Consider the following 19315-nt stretch of genomic DNA (forward strand, 5'->3'; position numbering starts at 1 on the left):
TTGGCTCTTGAAAGCCTTTAAAACTATAGGCAGTTTCACTGTAAAGGTTACACAGGCAGTGTCACGAGTGGGAAGTCACAGAACTGGCCTGTCGAATTGCATAGGCTCCAGTGTACATGTGACACACCGCCCATCTCAGACGTTTATCACACACCCACCACTTTTTGTGAGCTTCCAAATAAGTCTCATTTTCATGATGCTATTGTGAAAACTTTCTTTTGACATCTTCCACACCTCAGTAAAAAGAAAAGCTCAGAAAGAAATCCTAGATAAATCCTAGACATTTTTGCTGTTGAAATTAGGAGTACAATAATACCACCCAGATTTTTTTTCAGTAGTTTTAAATCTGTTATATGAGTATGTAGTCAGTAAAATACAAACCAAGAACCCACTTCTGACAAAACAAAACACAGTCCCAAATAATGTTATGCTGTAAATCAGTATTTTTGTGCAATGACCTGGCCTATTGAATTACCTGCTTTCTTTCTGCTCTCTCTAAAGCATGGTAGTTTGGAACAATTAAAAAAAAAAAAAAAAGATGAAGGGCAGAGGGGCATTCTCATTTCTAAAATGATGTAATTAGTAAATGAGTAATATGATTATGTATAGTCTATGTTGCATGTACAGGACATGGTATTTTATTTTCTAATATAATAAAAAGTCTGTCTCGATCATTTATTTAGCTCTGCAGAATCACAGGGAAGAGAGCTACAGGACTAGCTAGATAGAAAGGCAGCCATAATGCATTTAAAAGAGAAGCTTCAGACATATTTAGTTTCAGGAGCTTATGAACAATTGATGTAACAAACGAAAACATCCTGCGTTCAGTTTAAAAGTACCCATTTGTTTGAACACATTTATGGCATATACATAGTTGCCCAGAGCTAATATTTACTGCTATAGAACGGCATTATTTTGGATAGATTGATCTGTCATGCTGATATAATTGTGAGCATTTACAACACATACGTGCTTTTATGTAGGTAATAAATACATACAAGTCTGAGGAATGAGGTCATTGGCTGTGTACTCAAACCCTTGTAACACTAGCTGCTTATGAAATATTCTAACCATGTGCATTTATGAAATAGTTTTCTTGAAGAGTGTACTCAGCTAATGTTTTGCATGACCTTTAAACTAAATAATGTCCTTGTACTGGGTTCATTACAGAATGAAAAAATGCTCCATGGTAGGAGCCTCTGAAAGGCTTTGAAAGGCTCTTATGTAGATAGAGGGAATGTAACATGACAGATGCCCATTCTTCTGTGTTAGGGAGGTGAGAATTCATGTTTTATTTTTGAGATGTTTGACGTGCCAAAAAATCTCTATCAGTCTGGGTAATCAACAGTGTAACAAATGATTTGGCTCATTCTCCTTTGCTCCCTTTTTATTTTTGTATCTTTGCACTATAACAATTACATGCTATTTCTGGGTTTCAGAAACATAACTTGTTACACGATTAGTCTGTTAAATCTCTGTATGTCCTTTATTGCTTTGTTTATATCTAAAAAGGCCAAATTCATTTCAGATATACTCTGATGAAGGCAGTGGAATGAAATCAGATTAAATGAGCATTGGCTGACCAGTGGATATTTAGAAAGGTGTGCAAAGAGCCAGCTATATGTCTTCCATTAGTCTAAAATAATGCCTGCTGTCTTACTGGATGACTTGGCAGAAACAAGATGATCACAGCTCATACTTACCAAGCACTTCAGACAAGTGACTGTACTTATGTATCTATCCCCAGGGGTAGCAGTCTATCTGCTCTAAATCTGAATTTAGCTGAGTGTGTCCGTTTAACATATGACAGCTCAGGGGTAAAGATGGGCTAACTGTTTCTGTACAGATGGCATCAGTCAAGGGTGGAAGCTTGGTAGAGTTCTTGGCACTGGAGCTGAAACGGCCAAGCATTATCTGTGCCTATGCATGTGATAACTCTTCCCCAGAACTCAGAAACTGTAGCTTTTAAATAGTGTTGGAAATATATAAGATGCTTTCTGATCCTCTGCAGATTAAACTGGCTGAATTTTTGGTATCACATTCAATCTATTTTCTCCTGGGACCTCTAAATGTTCTCATGGATATTAATGGTCCTGAGTGGGTCTACAAGGCTGATTTATTTATTTATTTTTTAATCATGAGTGAGGAAGTGTTTCTTTTCTATTTTATGAGTGTTTTATTTTTGTTTGTTTATTTGTTTGTTTTATTATGACTAAGGAATAGAATCTTTTTTTTTTGACAGGAAGCAGTTACAGACTTCTGAAAACAGGATTTCCTCATTTTCTACAGTGGTTTTCCACATAACTGCTGCAAAGGTCTCAAACTTGTGAAGTGCATATTGTGTGCATTATGTGTTCAGGATATAGTCTGCATCAAAATTGCACTGATGCTTTCCCATCACCTACAGTAAGTGACTTCCCTGTTGTAGAGATCACTAGGACTACAGCCACAGTGCTTCAGTGCAACATCGCTCTGTGAGTCACAGCTTAATGGCATTACAAGGTCTGCAACAGCTGCTGCAGAGATATATCTGTGAGTCATCTGAAATCCTACTATGAATAAAGCTCTAATCCAGCATCATAGCTTGTTCTGCTGGCCAAATAAAAATGCTAAATATAAATAAATCAGTAACAGAATGCAAATAGAGTGGAAGGTTGGTAAGATTTTGGAGAAGTAAAAACACTCCATTACCCCAGAAAAGGAAAAATGAAGGGGAAATGAAAAAAACATCTTTCTCTAAGTATTGCTTTTCAATTTTTTTTTTTTTAATTTTTTTTTCAGTTCTCTAGAGGTACCAACATCCATTTAGACACCATGAGACTAATCTCATGTTTAACTGAGAGAAAAGAAACAGAAAATGTAGATTACCAATTGAAATGACTTACTATTGCATTAGATGTTTAGAGATTAAAAGCAGATTATTCTGATTTTGAAATACAATATTCATCATGGGTGAAGTTTAACTAGCCCATCTATTGCCAGCTGCAAAATTCCATCAGGTTCAGTAATGACAGCTTTCATTTTTACCAAGTTGCTTTGACACAGATATGTCTGTGTATATATACAGATATAATGACTAACTTCCAATAATCCAAAAACATACTGCTTTTTTTTTTATATCTCAAACATTAGCCTGCTGAAAAGTAGGCTCTTCTCAGGGGAATACTTGCTGTGAGCTGAAGTCCATCAAGATCATTTTCACTATCACTTCATTTTCCCTGCAGTGCTCTGCAATGAACCAAATTCAGCGTTCGTGAACATAAAGATCAGAATTAATACATTGAATGAGGTTTGTGCAATGTCTCAATTTTAATAAGCTTTGTTGTTGCTTTAAAACCTGCTGAGATAGTAATCTGTTTATGTTTCACTAGGCACGGCTGCAGTCTGCTTAGGACCCAGAAAACAAAGAGGTCTTGAAGAAAATGGAAGTCTTTGCAGAGCTGATTTTAGGGCAAACTGTACATTTTTTTTCCAGATAAATGCAAGAAAAACAGGAAGGAAAATGGTTTTCAGCTAAACTGAATGCTTTTCTAGGAAGGGAGAGATGGAAAAGTAAAGGCTTTGCACCTCCAGTACAGAACAGTATGCACTCCATTGACAGCATCCCCTTTTTATTGACTTGTTTTCTTCATTAAACTGAAAGCAGACATTAATTTAGCTCCAGATAATTCCTCTCATTTCCTCTAGTGATTTCCAAAATTGTCGCTTTACCAGTAAAATATAGCTGATACTAGTTTTTGGTAGCATTTATAAAATTCTTAGTTTAGAACAGATAAAAAGTATTACACATTTTCCATTCTTCTCTAGTAAAGGGCAAATATAAAAAGCTAACTAAAACAAGTGTTTAAAATAACAGTTTACAAAAATGAATATTATTTTAGACTCATGCTCAGCACTCATATATATTTATGGAGAACCATGCTGGCTGTGGAGTTCGGTTTACTCTAACGATTGGTAACATTTCATCATTACTCAATATGCAGTGATGAAACAGCAACAGCCTCATAAATCAAAGCAGTGACTCAGCATCCAGCACAGGATCCCTCCCTTACTTTCCTTTCCCAAATAAAATGTGGCAGTGAAAAAAATTGATACCTTTCCCCCATAGGGGAGGAACAAGGAGGAAAAGAAACCTGTTAATGCTGCTGCAGGCTTGTTCCCCTTGTCTCAGTTCTCTGTCTGAGAGTGGCTGGTAGCTTTGCTTCCGTCACTTTTGCTCTGTCTTCCTCCTGACAGGAGCTCTGTGTTGCTATCGGGGAGAAAACTGTATCCCCTGCTGCAATCGGCATGTTGAGGTGTCAGATGCATTTGGGCACAGGCCACCCATGGACAGAAAAGTCTAAAAGGGGAAGCTGCAGAGTCATGCAAACGCACTGCATGGTACAAGTATATCAACTGTGTCAGTCAGTGCTAAGCACCACTGCTTCATGAAATGTTTGCTTGCACAGAGGCTGACACAGTGGCTCCAAAAGCTGGAGCCCTTTTTTCATGCTTGAAGAGTCAAGATAAAACCAAGAAGACATACACAGTAATTGGATTCTTGCTGAGTGAATGACAGTATTTTCTTCACTTGGCTTTGTGATTAAATAATTCTGGGGATGGTGATGTTGTCAATGAAAAGCACCTATTATAAACCTCATTTGACAGGTAATAAAATTCATATTAGTGGTTGAAGTCCCTGCCTTTGTTCACATAGTTGAGAATAAAGGAAGTGGTCATAAGTTTATCCTCACAATCTCTGATCCAAACAGTGATTTTAGTATGCTTTTTATTCTGTAAAATGAGAATTAGGTTTTAATTCTGTGCAGGAAAACCTCAGTTTCTATGGATGACAAATGACTGATTGTAATACCACACCAATTCTGAAAAAAAATCGAAAATGCAAGGAGACAAAAAAAATCACTTAGCAGGACACAATCATCTTGTTATCATACATAATAATGGGACAGAAAGAAAACAAAAATCATGAGTGGTCATTTATGAAACTAAAGTAGGACATTCATACATAGCATAACAGAGAATAGTGGGAACCCCATGAGATACTGGTAATCTCTTTTACAAGAATTAGTATAGGACACTCATTCATTCCCCATTCTGCAGCATTTATGAATTATTCACTTAATCCTGTCTGGGGAGATAAATGTTGTATGCTATAAGAGCTCATGCTACGGTATTTATTAATTTAGCTCAATATTTGACAGTCTTCAAGTTTGCTTTTCCAGAATGCCAAACATTATTGTTTTAGTTCCCATGTTTTGCTTCTTATCAGAGTTTACAAGAACCACCCCCATCTGTGTTTCTACTTGACAAGTTTTCTGAAATGAATCAATTAAAAATGTTCTATGTTGTAAAAATGTATTATAGACATTCTGTCTTAGATGTTAACAGCGTCTGTCAGTGACCAAGTAAGCACAGCTTATCTGGGCTCTTCTCATGCCTTTGAAGACTTTGATTGTGGATTAAACTTTAGTTTTGGTCCAAGCCTTATGTTGATATTGGTGCAAAATTCAAACTGTTAGATGTCCGTGAACTGATATAAATCAATACATTTGATGGAATCAATACATTTGTCTGGAAAAGTATTGAACGAATCCTCATTATCCATTTTGGCAAAAAAAGTTTGGATGATTTTAAAGTGCTTGCAGGAGTACCATGCGATGCCTTCTGGCACAGATTGCTGCTACCCTTTGCTTTCCTCAGGGCTGCAGTCCTTGCAGCCCTGTGCTTCTGCAGGCTTCGGAAGAATGTGTCTTGCATTTTTTTTTAAATGGCTCATGGCTTTTATAGATGATCCATTCCTGCTCATATTTCAGCATTGGTATATTGGTTCAAAACCAGTATTTACATGGTTAAAGTGAAAATGGCACTGCTCTAGTGAGTGCCTTTCTTAACTGAAATCATGACTTGATTACAATGGGAGCAAAAGGGATGCAATGAAGAACTTTCTTCTGTATCATACAGTGAAATGGGACATGACCCCTACCTGATGCAACTGTTAATTTTGCAACCCTTTATACCCACAGCAGAGAGAAAAGTGGCCAAAGAGCCACTTTGCTATGTTGGGAACTCCACCATTTCACTGCAGCCTTGCAGTTGCACTGCCTGCCTGAAGCTGCAGTGGGATGAACAGACACCCTTGTCAGCACACTGACAAAACACTGGTGGTTTTCCTAGGCACTCGCTTTCTAGGAAAAAAAGCTGTCCTTTTCATCCCCCCTGCTCCTTCCTGAAATGTCTCTCATTCTCTGTGTGTGCTTAATCTGCTGTTGCACTTGTGCTGAAAGACCTGAGGTTTTGCTCAATCTGACATGAAGCCTGTCTCTGGGAAAACATGGTGAGCTGCCTGTCAGAAATAATTTCCTGGCAGCATCATGATGTGAATGCAACCAATTGTTCTGAAAATATATGGACATACATACTGGCTGATAATGCTGCTACAGATGTAACCACGTAAAAGTATTCAGCATCTAACTGATGATCCCCCTGAAAACAGGCTAGAATCAGCAAAACAATAGGATATATTCAAGAACCTGTTTCAGTGACAAGAGATGACTATTGCATTAATAGAAGATAAACACAGTTTCTCCACAGGCCTTGTGCATAGGCAAGGTTAGCTGCCACCCTAGTGAACATTGTTTGTGTACGAATACAGGCCCTGTCAGGCCTCCACATCCCTACTTCTAGGCTAAAATCTTTCTGAAAGCATTGTCTGTCTCAGTATGATAAAAAGAGCAAATGCTGAACCCTCAAAAAATGTCTAAAATGGATTGTGTATATGTATATGTGTGCATGGGGAGGGACTAGAGATAGGCCTATATTTCTTGATGAAAACAGAGAAGGAAGAATTCAGGTGTTGATCATTAGTGGTAAAAGACAAAAGAAATGCAGCTTCAAATAAAATGTAGTTTATCAGAGGTACACCTTACAAACCATTTTCTGAATTGTACATGTATATAAAACTGCGGTACTAGAATTGTACATTATTATCTGTAAATTCTCATTTCTGTGGAGAAAAGAAGGGGAGTGATCAATGCTTTAATACAATGATAGTTTTCCCTTCATGTTTATGAGTAGGTCTTGAATTCTCCTCCTGGGTTTTACATCATTATATTTCCACTTGACCTGAATCTTCCTTGCGCACGTTGGTTTTATGACACCATTAAGTTCATTTGGCAATGGAGCTACAGAGTTATTTTCATCCTGATTACTTCTCTTGTATGTATTTGTTATTTTCACAGTGTGAAATAGAGACTGGAAAGAAAACAAAATTAAATCAGCCATAGAAGCCCTAATATTTGCCTAATATTTAACTTTGTTTAGCCTAGCAACTTTCCACGGTAAGATATTCTGGCGGTCAGCACTGGACCTGCTTGGAAAAGTCTGAGCTACCAGTTAGGTGACATATTAATAAAACTACCTTAAGAATGCAACAGTGCAAGAATACGTAAGATCAGGCTTCGTTTAGCTTAGGATTTAGGATTTTTTGGTCAAACTTTACTTTCTATAGAAGGACTGAAATATTCTTAGGCTTTTTCCCACTTGATTACTTTTCCCTACCAGAACACCAGCACTGTGCTGAATGTGTTTTCTGCACAACTGCATTGCTTCCGTTACCGCTCTTTGTCTTTCCCTTCCGTCCTTGAGGGATATTGAATGCACTCCCTGCATTAAACATTTTTAAGAGGAAGTTAATCATGCATTTTCCAACCTTGCCAAATTTTTATTTGTCCATGTTTTCTCTTTTTATCCATTGTTGTTGGTTGGTTAAGTTTAATTAACTCACCTTATGGAATAGTTCTCAAATTATTTCTGCTGGCAGGCATAATAATTCACCCAGATAAGCTTGCTGCTGTGAATTAGAAGAGCTTAAAGACATTTACTTCCCCTTTAATAGTAGAAGTTATACTAGTTTCTTTCTTTGCCATTATAGGCCACATGTTCCAACACAATGAGAACCCTTGTATTCTGTTTATAGGAATAAATAAATAATATATCTATATATATCTATATATTTTTTTTTTTCCCCAACCCTTCACATTTGAATGACCTAGAACACTAGAAGAAAAGCTGGTCAAATATGTCAGAATTTTTGCTTGAACAGCTGATTCTATTTTATCTTATTTTCTATTTATTTATTTATTTATTTATTTTTTTTGGAGGGACACTTAAAGTTTTAAGTTTTAAAAATGCTGCATCTTTCTTTTCTCATTTCCTGTTGCTATTTTATATTGTATTTATTTTCTTTCCTCCATTTTTTTTTTCTACTTTTCACGAGTTCTTTCTTGAGATATACTGTGATATATTACATAATATACCCTATACCAGATAAAGGAAAAAAAAAGGTATGTGAAAAATGAAAATCTCAGTCTAGAAATTCAAGAATTGAACTTCCAGGGTAGTGATTTTGCCTCATCTCCTGGCTTTTATGGTGCTTTTTTATGCCTTGAGAATCTAAGATAATGGGATAACATTTGAGCTTGTCTCCCAAACATAATGGCAGTAGCCATAACACTGAAATTCTGTTCTACTTCAGGCATTTTTTTTTATTTTTTATTTTTCTTTTAAGCTAACTGCTGAGTGACCTTCGTAAAGCAATATCATGAAAGGAGTGGGGATCTGGTTGCATCAAGATTGACTGCACAAGCTCTGCACTCACACTTCCAGTCTGAAACACTTGCTGGTTCCATTCTCCTTGGAATCCATCCTGATTTCCCCCTCTTGCTCTGATCTTAGCATTTCAAAACCTTGTACATCTTTGAGAATCCAACATAAACAATTTTGGATAGAGACAATAAAAACTAAATTTGAAGTTTTCTCCTCCCCTCCCATTTTTAAAAATAAATTCTCTTTTCCTCTCCTGTACTTTTAAGTGTCTAGCAGATGATTATTTCACTGCCTTGAATTTTGAAAGGGAATAGCATATAATTTAAATTCTATTGTACATTGTTCTATCAAAAGATAGAACAATCTGCAGTTTAATTTGGCAATTGTCAGTATAAAATAAAAGAAGAAAAAATATTTTTAGACAGTATATATTTTTTTCTTTTAAATAATAGCTTATATGTCATGAAAGAAGAGTAATATTAGACTTACTCTTCTATTTTTGGCTGGCTAGTTTCTAAAAATATGGAAAACTCTCCTGACAATGTGATCAAGAATTACAGTTACATTTTAATGTCACCATTGAAAATATGCAGGGGTTTCTTCTGCGTGAGGAAACCTACCTTGTAGGTACTGGGTTGTGCTGCAAAAAACAGCTTCCATGGATAAATGGTAAGCATGTGTGAGAGCAGAAGATATTCTCAGTGTTGTTGAGGTCCAGAAGACGAATAAAGTAGAAGCAAACTTGGATCACACAGGCTTCTCTGAGATTAGAAGAGAACACTTTCACTCGGCTGCTAACCAGGTCAGCTTCCTGCTAAGCCATTATAGAAGTGCCGAGACTTCTTCTTTCTTTATTTTGTTTGCTGGGGGAGTGGTAGAATTTATCTTTGGTCTCCTAACTTTCCCCAGATTTTGTGTGTTGCATGCAGCACAGGACACACTGCCCCACTGCAGAGTTAATTTGAATGAATCTGTCTTCTCAGATTAAATCAGCAAAGGTGAGGATATCTACAAAGAATGTGGCTTTTGAGCCGTTGTATCCACCTTAGTGATTGAGTGGCTACTACAGATGTTGCAAGCTCTGGGGACCAGCCTGCACTGCAGTCTCTTTCTCTGTTGGGTCCTGCATAGGGAACAGGGGAAAAAACTTTAAATGTTTTGGCTGTACACTCATTCTTTCACTTCCTTTTAAGTCTTTTCTCTTCAGTATCTCACATTTGGCAACATGTCTGAGGATTATTACTATTGTTAATTTTCATCCAGAGTAATTTTAGTAGCTCTGGTTTTCTGATAAACAATATGGCATTACATCTTTTCAGGCAGAACAGAAAGTTGTACCTTTGTCTCCTTCTTCCAGAGTAAGTGACTCAGAGTTATGTTGGTAGGTACTCCTCCCTCACAGCCTCTTTCATTGTTCTAAGAAAAAGTAGCTGCCACCACTTTTTTTTTTTTTTTTTTTTTTTTTTTTTTTTTTTTGGTTTAGAAAGCCTTATCCTGGTGAATATTAGATGTGCTATGAGACTAAATCTTTCTGTGACTCTGCCTTCTCAAGGGTCTTGGTAAGAGGATGTACAGTTTTGTGCTCACTCACATTTAGGACAGATACAAACACAGAATTGCTCCACTGTCAAAATCAAGTTGTGTCTGTATGCTTGCAGAAGTAGGACTGACAAGTGTCTCAGGATATCTGATGCCCTGTACTACAATCCCTGTTGTGTCTAGTATGTCCGAGGTGAGACTGCATCCAAGTGGAGGATCCGGATGAGACTTTAGGCTTCACTTCAGAAGTGTAGTTGGAAAACAGAGAGAAAGTTACATCTTTTTCCTGGGCAGTTAGGCTCTAGATTGGCTTAGTCGTTGGTTTATGACCTAGCCTGCAGTTTGGATGTCACAGCTCTGTTGTAGGCCCATGTCAAAGCCCACTGAAAAGAAAAAGTCTTAACATTACATCTTTCTGTAAACACTTTCAGCTTAAAATAATTAGAACCCATTTTATTTATAGAATAGATATTATTAAGAAATAGGTTTACTGAATATTTTAGCTAATGCTGAACATATCTTTTCTTAATACCTACTGACTGGAAGAACTGAAATTTCTATAACTCCAGATGGAAAGAAAGAAAATATTTTCAATTTCTCATGGTATTTCCATGGTTGTAGTGCAGAGCAGAATTTGTAATCAGATAATGCATTCTTTTCCTAGAGATTTGGTCCATTCTGAGATATTTAACTCACATATATCTACTTATGGGTAGAATGTTTATTTTGTTACAGATTATGCTGACCTACTCTCCTGTTCAATGTCTGCTCAATGGGCAGTGGCCACCACATTTCATCCTGATTTTGCAGTCGTTATGCATTCCAAACCCCTGTTATGTGAATTAGCTAAAAGCAAATTAGGATTATATGGGTTGGGGCCACAGTGACACCACCCCTACCTTCTGAGCCAGCACTAACTTCTATCACATTTGATTTAACAGTCACCTTTCAAGACAGTGGAGTAATCTGTGTAACTTGCTTCCAGTATAATCAATAAGCACAGTTGCCAGAAGTTCAGTTTTATGTATTGCTTTAACTTTCTACATTAGCTGTTTCATTTTAATCACACAGTTGTCCTTTCTTGGCATCACGCTCACACTTCCTCCTCCTCCCTTTCCCTGAAGAGAGCTATATTTAAGTATTAAATTAGCATTAAGTGAAGAATAATTTGAAATGTCTAGGAAATTAAATTTTAAGCACTGATCTAAGATGTTCTCTCTGTGTCAGGTATTAAATACTTTATCTGAAACAATTCTGTGCCATCTTGTGTCATGTGCCACCCTGGATTACTGGGTTGAATGTATGGTCATTAAAGACATGAAGATGGGAGAGAGAATAGTACTTCTTAATGTTTGTTGTTGTTGTTTTTTCTCTCTCTCTTTTTTTTTTTTTTTTTTCTTTTTCTTTTTCTTCTGTCAGGTCCATGATCAACATGATATAGGAACTACAGCCTTCTCTTCAGAAGAACACAGGTTACTTTGGGTCTGTTGTCAGCCTTGTGTTATTGTCATTGTGTTATTGTTATTATGTATATATCTCTTTTCTCATCCACAATCAATGTGGAACTTTAGGGCTAACATTGTTAGTTTTAATGTACTTACTTTCCTTGTTTCTCCTTCTGTTATTTACTGGGGAGGAGAATTTATACTTGCAACGTGACGGTAGTGGGTATGTTGTAGGAAGAAGGTCTGAGTCAGCCAAAGGGCAGTGAAAAGCGTTACCATTAAGCTGACCCAGATCTAAAGTATGGCATTTCCCACAACTTGTCAGAAAGATCTGAGCAAAAGAGTTGACATGTTTTCCTTCAGTTTAGACTACTTTTCTAGTCTAGCTGTTCAGGATAGCTATTTTTATGTGTTTAGCAGCACAATGCCACAGCTAGGTCTTTACCAGAGGAAAACATAGAGCCTTGAACAGCAGGTGCTAAAAAGTTGTACCACTCAGTGAGATTCACTGACAAGGAACATGCCACCTGGCTAAGTTACTGTACAGTATGATCCACCTGTAGTTTTAGATTTTTTTTTTCAAGCTAAAGTTCACCTGGCTTCAAGCTAAAGGTCATTCAAGCTAAAGGTTGTCAAACAAAAATTTCAGGACTTTCAACATAGCTGTGTCCTGAGTGTGATCGTCTGATTAGTTTATAATACAAAATAAAGCTTTTGCACCAGTTTTCTTCCGTACCTCTACTATGATCACACCGAGGCAAGTGGTGCTTTCAGGGGTCCACAGTGAGACCTGGATCTGAGCACTGTTGTAACTGCAGAGGGGGAAAAGTATAAATTTATATTAGATAGAAGTTGAAACCAGTGACAGAGGGTCATTGCTCTAGGTGATCCTGCCTGGCAGGGGATTTGGACTGGATGATCTTCAGAGGTCCCTTCCAACCTCAGTCATTCTGTCATTCTCTGAAGGTTTACTACTTTGAATCTTAATGCTATTTCTTTTCTTTTCTTTCATTTTTTTTCTTTCCTTCTGTTTTTTAATATATACATATATTTTGAATAGGCTACTTTTGCCAGGCCAGCAGAAGGAATCAAGAGCTACTACAAGGTGTAAACATTTCCAAGATTTTCTAAAGAGTCAGCAGAAGTTCATATTTGCCATATACTATTAAAATCTAAGACCAAGGGTCTTGGTCAAATGTTCTACTAGTTTGCAGCAGATTAAACAACTGCATTAATGTGAAATATATATATATTTCAACAATTCACATTTTGCAGTTTCTAGCTATATCTGTTTACAATAGAGGCTCTCTAGGGCAGGCTCTTTTTTCTCTGTTGGTGGCCAGAAACATGCACTGTGAGATAGTTTAGAAGTTCTAACTGTAACTCTCGGTTACAGTCCAATGGCACCTTCCAAACAAACTCTATGCCTGACTGGGAGCAATTTACTTTCAAAACATGAGAAACAGAACTTCTACTCAGATTGCATCCTAAAGAAATGTGTTTCATCCTCAGGCAGAAGCTTCCTGGCACATCTCTGAAACAAAAGGACACACTGAGTTTTACAAAACCTGCATCCCTGAGTACTGCATTTCTTCAAAATTCACAATGCATTTTGTAAACTTCCTGATGGACAAAGTCTAAGAGTAGCCTGATGTATCCAATAAAAGCCTTACAGCAAACAGTGACAATGATGATGATATTAAATTGTAATATTAAAATGTTAGTAAAAGTGTCAAACAAAACTTTAATTATTTGGTGTACACTGGTTAGGAAAGAGTTGAAAGAGCTTTTATTTCCTCTCTCGTTTTTTTTTTTCTCATATGCCAAAAAAATAGGAAAGAAAAAGCAATATGTTGTGATTCATTATGTTATTCTTTTTGAGCAGCTGCAGAGAAAATAATCTGGTCACCAACTTTCAGAGCAAATCTATGGTGTAGCCCACTGTAATTAATATGGGTACCACTAATTCAGTACTGACAAAGATTATTCATTACATTATGTAGCATAAAGTTCTGGATTTTCAAAGTGTGGACCACATTCAGAGAAATGCTTCTATTTCCAATTTCCAGTGAATGGTTTTCCTCTTATGCATAATTCAGAATATCCCCTTGATAACCACAAGAAAAGATTAGATGTAATAACATTAGAAAATAATGTATTTTTCTTTTAAAACTCTTATTGGGTAAAAAAGAAAAAGTATGCTCTCTACTAACACACACACACATGTTTATTTTATTTCCTTCTCTGTTTTCATCTGCTGTATCCTCTTATGCTTAACAGCAAAACAAAGAAGGAATGAAAACATAGTTAACCATCTCTCTCTGCAGCTTGGAAATATCTGTTGAAAGGAACTTCACTCACAAAAAAATAATATCTTGATTGTGCTTGTTAATTAGTGTACTAAGTGTGCTTAAGAAAAAAATAATGGTTATTTTTTTGTGGTTAAACTTGATGATCTTGATTTTTTGGTTTTTTTTTTTTTTTTTTTTTAAACCTGATTCAGTGATTCTATGATTCTATGAAAGACTGCTACAGGTAGTCTCATTGTCAATTTAAATCATTACAATATTGTGCTTACTTAAATTTCAGCAGGTTCGTTTGGGCCTCTCACCATGTTTGTCATTTGTGTGGTTGAGAAACACAAGCCTTGGGTGTTCTGCTGCATGGTAAAACACTTCGCCACTTTGGATAAACACACAATAGTGCACTTAAGATCAGTGCCGTGCCTTGCTACTGCTGTTTCTTGCCTCTTAGAGGACTGTTTTTCACTGTGGGCTTGGAGAGTATGGAAAACACTTGTGCACATCATAGCAATTACATTGCTTTATAAAAAATACCTTTCCCACTTCAGTTCACCATTCCTTTCTGAGAGGTTTCTAGGTCAGATATTGCTATTTAAGAGCGAAATCTCTCTGTCACCCATGGCTCAAGCAACTGATTTTTTTTTTTTTTTTTTTTCCAGGGAATCTGCTGGAAATTGCAGTGGAGGAATTAATCTTCCTATAAAACTACAAAAAAACTGCAGTCCCAGTATAGCAATGAGCTCCAGGAAGCGCTTTCTCTGTTACCAGAATTACTTGCATTCCTGCATGAGTTTATTGCCATGTGCCATCTCACACCCCAGAGATGCTGCCTATGTAGCACGGAGAGTCCTACATAGGAGCCTAGCCAGGGATGTCTAGGCTTCAACCTAAAATAATAAAGTAAGGCAGTTATTTTTTTTTTTTTTTTTTTTTTTTTAAAAAAGATGCATTCCATTCATTAACTATCCATCATAAGGATAGATCTGCAAAATCCTATCTGCAGCTTATCATGGCTGCGTGGGTTCTGGTGGAAAAATAAATACTTCATTTAAATGGAATATAGTGCTTTTCTTCAGTTATCATTCCACTCCAGGCTTTTGTGTCACAGATTGTCTGGCAGACTCTTACTATTGTTTCCTCCTGCAGCTTCTGGAAATGATCTTCTCTTCTCTTCATTAAAGAGAAATATGCCCAATGTAGAGATGGATTCTATTTGTGGTATTCCATTGTATTTCTCCATTTTACCTTTAGCTGATTTTTAGCTCTCACGCTATTTCACTTGTATGAACATCATTTATGTCAAGACTTGTGCAGTGCTCCAGGTGACTGTTGATATGCCCTGAAATCTGTGTCCTCCTAATGTATTTGTATTGTTAAATCTCTGATAAGATCACTAGGTCTGAGTCATACCCCTGACTGCACATTTCAATAGTGCAGACCTGGCTGCACATGGAGCTAAAGGGGTATAGACAGCAAGTCTTGGAGAGGTAGGTCTGACATGAAGGATGCACAAAAAGCCAATACTAATACTCCCTAAATGGCCTTGCCTGTCTTCTTTGTTAGAATTCATTTGTTCAGGCTGTCCTGAAATCCACTGTTTGATTAGGGAAGAAAAATATCCAAGAAAACTGCTTTTGACTTTAAGTCTGATCATCCATCTGATGAAAGGGAACAGCAGGCATTTAGATATGAACTGGCTGGCTAGTCAATGCTTTTTCCCCTCCTCCAGTCCTTCATCCTGGTATCTGAAAAAGCAGTGGCTCCCTTCCTCCGAGGCTGCTCTCCTAGTGCCAGATGGCTCGTCCCTCCTCTCTGGCTAACATGCCACCTTGGAGACATGGCATCTCCACCTGCCCAGGGCCTAGGTCTTGGACGCAAGCCTGTGAATTGCGGGAGATTTGACTATGGTTCAAATGGTTATCACTAAAAATAAACCCCTTCTTTCTTTTTCTTTTTCTCTCTTTTTTTTTTCTTTTCTTTTCTTTTCTTTTTCCTTTGCTCTCTATTTTTATTTTTCCTTTTTCTCTCTCTCTCTCTTTTTTTTTTTTTTTTTTTTTTTTTTCTATCCAATGTGACTGCAGAACACATTTCCTTTAGAGCTGGGGAAGAACACATTGAACCTGAAGCCTGATGAAGTGGCTAGCCTCTGCCTAGCATCCTTTGTTTGATGAAAGATTTCACCTATGGAGGTAGCATTGCTGCCTGTTTTCCTCTCAACACTTGAAATACCTCAGCGTGAGCTTGAAACAGTTTCAGAAATTAGAGTTTCCTGCCTCTCCATCACTTCCCACCCCACCACAGAAATGTTTATTTTTTTTAGTTACTTTCTTCAGGGGTTGTGATTTTAGTTGCTTCCTGTGCACACAGTAATATGTCTTGTGATTCATTACTTTGCTTACGGGTGTTTAGAGCCTGGAAGCCTCCTGTAAAATGTGATTTGTAAATATATCCTCCATGTCAGATGGTGAGTAAGAGAAGGCTCTAGTGCTTCACTGCCCGCTGCTCTGAAAAATTGTAAAGGTAGGAAATAAAACATCTGTTCAAAGAAATCTGTTTCTGTTGGAAGAGCTTAAAAGGGAAGATTAAAATTAATAGCAATGGTAAAATATATATACACACATACAGTTAACAGTAAGGTTGCCAACTGCTTAGTCTTAAACAGCAGATGCCAGACCAAATCTCCACTTACTTTTGAGGAAGCAGAAAGGACTGACAATGCCCGATGCTAGGAGGGTGGCTCAGGCCATTCCTCTCAGTTCCTCTGCCCATTCGAGACCATCGCTTGAGGTTTCTCTCTACTCAAAGCATGTAAGCAGAGTTTGGCAGCTAAAAGCTGAGAGAAGTGTAATGGAGCCATCCCATGTGAGATGTAGTAGGAAATAAAGTCATTTTTTAATCTAGTTTTCTATAACTTTGATGTCATTGACTCTGCAACTATTTGTATGATTCCCCCCCCCCCTACATATTTCCTAGATTTAATTTCTCCAAGAACTGAGGCAACCAACACTGCCATAGAAAAATCATGTTGAATCTATGTATTGAACATTTTAGATCAAACACACAAATCTCTTGACTGTTGCTGGGTGAGACAACAGCTTGTCACTTTGCTTGCTGAGCAGCCATTTGAAGAGAACAAGATGAGCTTCTGCTAACAGATGAACGCTGGGGAATCTGGTGATCTCTGGCTCCAACAGGCTCTAAAAAGGAAGTGCTGCCTTGTGCAAGCCCAGGAGTTTGCTCCTCTCTGCCCCTTTGCCCTCTCTCCCCATCAAGTGTAGGTTCTTTCTGTCTCATCCCCATACTCTCTCCTCCTCTGTTTTGAGACATCAATTTCTCTCATCCTCCTCTTTTAGCTGGGGATAGTCTTCCTGAAACCAAAGCAGAAACCTAAACCTTGCTTTATTCAAGCACTGCTAACCACTGTATCTTCCAGCATCCTGCTGTTTTTTTTTTTTTTTTTTTTTTTCCCCATTCTCACTCAGATCCAACCCCTTGATCAGCTGCAACACCTCTCAATGGCTGCAAAAAACAATGGCAAGCAGATTCCTGTCTAGTTAATTGAACTGCTTCATTAATGTGGAAAAAGCTGTGCATTCCCTCCTCCACCAGCTCTATTCTCAGACACAGTAGAGCATTTTTCCTCTGCATTGCTTCCAATAAAACTCAGCCCGAGGCAGACAACCTGGCATAGAAGATTTTAGTCCAAATAGTTAAGAGAGAGATACAAGCAACCAAAATAAGATCTTGCAATGGAAACTGCCATGTGCCTGACAATGGATGATGTTACCAGCTCTGTCTGCTCTGCATATATTCAGATTTCCTGTCCAAGCTGTGTGCACTGTGGCATGCTCAGAGGAAAGGAATCCTTAAACAAGTGGGTTTTCTCCATAACTTGCCCACAGCTGTTCAGATGTTTCATCAGCATCTATGGCAGAATGTAGCACAATTTATGCCTGATTATTATTGAAGAATTAGCAACAGAAGCCAGCCAAGTGGCATTTTTAAATTTTATACTACCATCTAGTAAATGTGTAACTCTCATACATTAGTAACTGATTAAGTATTCTGCTGGATCCCAGACCTTAAGTAATTATGTACCATTTTAAAGAGAGCAAAGGGGCAATGAAAATTGGTTAAATAAAAAGGGAAAAAGTAGAGAAAGGCAATTCTCAAGAAGACAAGAAAAAACAAATACTCTATCTGCACTAGCTTATACTTAGAAGATACTGATGTAGCATAATGCACTTAAAATCACAGCAGCATCAATACATGATAGGAAACATAATTACCCTCGTAGCTCAACCTAGGAAGAAAACTCAGTATGTTTTTACTGAAATAAAAATCCTTCCAAAGGTTTTATAACTTCAGAGGTTAATTACATAAGTATCTCTACATCATGGCCAAGCATTAAGTAAAGCTGGCCTTTTCTACAGACCATGTGGCAAACAGCCTCTCCCAGCTTCTAGTCAATCAAGTTTTTCATCCCCTCCACAGTCCCATCTTTCTGTGCAGCCAGTGGGTTGCATGTTCCTGAGAACACCCTGTAAAGTGACTGGGACTGCCTAAAGACGATTTGGGGGGTTCAGCATCCTTTTCTGGTGATGTAAGGCTGGCTTCCCCCAAAATTTCTCAGGCCAGGTACCTACCAGAAGCCCCACGATCTTATAAATTTCATCCAGCAGCTGGACTGGTGCTGGAGCCTTAATGGTAGAGTAGGAACTGCCTGCTGGAGATTGGGGAAGGTGCTGCTTTGCAGCTCTCTCTCTTCACCTCTTCTGGGATGCCTGGATGCTGATGACTCTGCCTTGCACAGCTGTACAAAGGGAGTGAATGGTCCCAAACTACTTTCAACCAATACCTGGGAGAGCTTCACAGAGACTTCGAGGTAGTGGGTTTTTAACCATGGTAGCAGGAGGCTCTGTGTGATTGATGTCTACAATAGAATGAGCCTTTGGAGCATTTCAATATGGAGACAATATTAAACTGGATTTTTTTTTTTTTTCTTCAGTACTGCTGGTCTAAGGAAGATTGGCATTTGCTTTGCTCTTCTTGCTATATGTGTCCCTTGCCACCTGTGAACTGCTTGAGGCAATATTTAAAGCCAAACCAATCCCGTGTCCTAGAAACCAGCCCTTGACAGACGATGTGTTCGAATGATGGATTCTCGTGTCTCTTTTGGGAGTAGAGGCACCTTAGCTGTTCCTCCTTCACGTATTTTACAACTAGAAGTAACGATAAAGGAAAGAAAGAATGATGTTGAAAACTATTCGCATTTTTCCTATTGCTATGGAAACTATTTTTTTTTTTCCCCAAACATCAGTATATTCCATTATGCTTTATTATGAAACTCTGGTAAGACTTATCTTCTTATAATGAAGAGCTTTATATAACTCGTGTAACCTCTCTTGAATTGGTGCGAAAGTG

At 37.7% G+C, this 19315-nt stretch overlaps 1 long non-coding RNA gene across 1 annotated transcript; it reads left to right on the plus strand.

The window, feature by feature from the left end:
- The first annotated feature begins 3200 nt into the window (after positions 1-3200).
- LOC311436414 lies at positions 3201-14949 on the plus strand. Its single transcript, XR_014692828.1, has 2 exons — positions 3201-3289; positions 14551-14949. It is a non-coding gene; the product is annotated as an uncharacterized lncRNA (long non-coding RNA).
- The last annotated feature ends 4366 nt before the right edge of the window (positions 14950-19315 follow it).

Source organism: Aythya ferina (genome assembly GCF_964211825.1).
Source record: "Aythya ferina genome assembly, chromosome: 4".
NCBI lineage: Eukaryota > Metazoa > Chordata > Aves > Anseriformes > Anatidae > Aythya > Aythya ferina.